The 3,459-nt window shown below is 30.3% G+C and overlaps 1 long non-coding RNA gene across 1 annotated transcript; it reads left to right on the top strand.

Annotated features, from left to right (window-relative positions):
• Window positions 1-1,500: 1,500 nt before the first annotated feature.
• On the top strand, window positions 1,501-2,310 carry LOC107908115 (uncharacterized). The gene is made up of 3 exons (XR_001686913.2): window positions 1,501-1,739; window positions 1,838-1,946; window positions 2,041-2,310. It is a non-coding gene; the product is annotated as an uncharacterized lncRNA (long non-coding RNA).
• Window positions 2,311-3,459: the final 1,149 nt, after the last annotated feature.

Raw genomic sequence — 3,459 nt, 5'->3', positions numbered from 1 at the left:
GGTCAGAGAATAGGAAATTAGGACTGTTAGGATTTGTAGAAAAGAAAAGAGAGTTTTCAATGTTATCTTTTGAGAATATTTATAAGTATGTCATAATTTCTTGGTGATCTTCTCTTGAAAAGGATGTGTCCGTTAATAGCGGGTGACCTAACAGAGAGTCCAATCGAGTGGTTAAAGATGAATGGTCCCTCATGTGGATGGTATAAAGCACGCAAGTGGTTGGTCACTAAACAATCATCCTAACAAGATAAGGCGGAGGGTTATCCGTAGGTCTCTTCGGTTAGTTTTCGTGTTGTCATGTGTCCCAATCGAGGAAAGGGTATAAGAGTTATAATGACAAATTTTTCCATTAAAGTTTACGTATTCTACTAATTTAATCTTGATTTGACAAATTTAGCCTACAATATTTATACATTTTATCAATTTAATCCTAATTGTTCTTTTATAAAACTCTAATTGTTTTTAAGAGAAATTTACCACCACCTGTTCAATTATCACTTTACATATTAAACATTTAAACTTTGATTTAATTGTATACACTAAAAATACATAAAATTGGTTATTTTTAAAATAAAAAATATTATTATTTAAGTATGTCAATATTGATATCAATAATTTTTAAAATTAAAATTAAAATTTAAAAATTTATATTTACAACTCCTCCAAATTAAACATCATTAAAATTCATAAACAATTTTAGAATTTATAAAAAAAATTATTCCAACTTTTTAATATCCTCTTGTATTAGGAGGTCAGATTGCATTTTGTTCCTCTTGCTAAAAAAAAAGACAATTTAGTCCATGTACGATAGATTATAAGCAAACTGATTCTTTTATTAAAAACTCCATCCATTTCTACTATTAAAAATTAGATCATATGCATTAGAATCAAGTATATGTAACACACCACGTGTAACTGTCTTATTATTATGTTAGCTACACAAGTTTTTAAAAGTAGAAATAGATAAAGTTTTTAACAAAAATGATTCATTTATTTTTTGATCTAACGTACAAATATACTTATTTATTTTTTAAATAAAAGAATCAAAATACAATTTAATAATTTTTAATAAAGAGATTTCACATTACCACAAAACCCTAAAGTACAACCAAATATAGAAAATTCGTATACAGTGTGTAAGGAATATTGGTTTAGCAGACACAGGAAATGCCCGAATTTGAACAAATATTCGAAAATTCCCTTTCACGAAACTTCGAAATGGAAATAAAGTGGAAAATAGAAAGCATTCAACTGCTTTTATACCCAGCCCTTTCATTGCCCCTATTTTTGTTCCTTGTATTAATTTCTTAATAACGAGGGTAGAGATAAGGATTGCCTAGAGACGAAGTCAAAACATATATATATTTATATTTTTCACATTTTACGTCTCAATCCACTATTTATATTTGCACATTAACATATATATATTTACATTCATCTATATTTTATTAAAACGATACATCAAAACACACCGGAATAAGAATAATACAACCACAGACATTGTATTATTCGTTACTTTGCTTTTGCAGCTTGTTAAAGAGACCTTTTCTTTTCCTTTCCTTGCCGACACCATATACTCTTATCCAGCCAACCCTCTTGCCAAGTTCTCAGCTCTCTTTTTGCCTTGTATAAAACCCTGCCTGCCCTTAAACCCCAATCCTACGATTTCATCCATTAATTAGTGTTTTTGTTTGGCAATATGAGTGATTACAAGTACGGCCACCCCTATCCTCCTCCAGGTGCATGCATATCTCTGCTTTCTTAGTTCATACTATAATAATCGAATGTTTTCTTGATTTTAACTACCTTTTACCTGTGTATTTACAATATGGTGCAGGTGGTTATACTTATAATCAAGGGCCACCTCCACCAGTAATGGCACCTCCTCAGTATTATGGTGCCCCACCACCGCCACCCAGGAGAGAACCAGGTTTTCTTGAGGGATTGTATGTATAAATATACATCATTTTTTTTTTATAAATCCTGCACGATCTAATATTGTTAATCAGCTAGCTAACTTTGTTTAATTTTGTGTTGCAGCCTTGCAGCTTTATGTTGTTGCTGTCTCTTGGATGATTGCTGCTGCGACCCGTCTGTGATAATTGTGGACTAGGGATCTTACATCACCTTACTGTTTATCTAAAGCTTTGACAACAGTATGATTTCATCACATGTATTTATATTTTGCAGATGGAGTTGACAAATCCATTTATGTATTGTAATATGTGAAGCTTAGATATTCTCAATGACACTTTCGATTTTACAATGTGGAACAAAATGGGAAAAATAATCGCATCTTGCAAAAAAATATATTATTACTGTTGGCATTTTCATATTGGTTCGTGAGGTTTGTGGTTGTCTATTCTAATAATGTCATCTCTAAAATTTAATACTCAAAATGAGACTTTACAAAAAATCATATTGCTATGTCAATGTTTTGATTCTATTTTCTTTTAAATATAGAAATAGAACTGAAAATCTTAATATAAATAATTGATTTACTTTTTGATTTAGGTATAAAAACTATTATACTTATATTTTTAATAGAAAAAACAAAATGTAATCCAACACGACTAATTAGCCTAATACAATAATGACTTTCATGGTATTTCTACTACTTTGTAAAGAATTAATTGAAATGAAGCTACAGCATCATCATTTGCTGGAATCGAAATATCTGTGAGATCAATATCGCTATTTGTATAGATTAAACAAATTGTTGGAATTCCCAAAGTGATACATTCTCGAAGAGCCGTATATTCTTCTTGCTGATCAACGATGATTATAATATCAGGTAATCTCGTCATATATTTAATCTCGCCCAGATATGTTTGCAAGCGAGATAATTGTCTCTTCAACATAGTTGCATCTCTTTTCAGAAGATGATTAAGTCCCCATGTAACAGCTCGTTTTCAGTGAAATCGGAACAATGGTTTCGGGACCACAAATCTGAGTCCGAAAGAAAATTTATTTTAATATTATTTTATGATCTGCATCATGATTAAAATATCGCATGAAAAATTCGTAAAGAAATTTTACTGATTTTATGTCTAGTCCGATAAAAAAGACTAAATTGCGTAAAATGCAAAAGTTGAGTTCTAGTAGCTAAAGGGATCAAATAGCTATGCAATTCAAAATTAGAGGTCCTTATATGAAAATTAGACCATTAAGTGGAGTTAGTAGGTAAGTATGATGGTTCATCCATGGAAAATCTAATAAAGAAAAGAACTAAATTGGAAAAAAAAAGATGAAAATATGATAAATTAATAAAATAAGAAAATATCATCATATTATCATCTTTCCCAAATTATTTTACATGGAAACCCTAGCTAAGAGAAGAGAACTCAAGCAAGCTTATTTGGCTTAATTGGATCCGAATAGACCTAGTTCAGAATTGGATCGAGGAAAACAAAAAGTATCAGATTAGTAGCTTACGAACACGAACATTGTCAAGGTAAA

Source organism: Gossypium hirsutum, chromosome D02, assembly GCF_007990345.1.
Source record: "Gossypium hirsutum isolate 1008001.06 chromosome D02, Gossypium_hirsutum_v2.1, whole genome shotgun sequence".
Lineage (NCBI taxonomy): Eukaryota > Viridiplantae > Streptophyta > Magnoliopsida > Malvales > Malvaceae > Gossypium > Gossypium hirsutum.
This window is presented reverse-complemented; position numbering and strand designations above follow the sequence as displayed.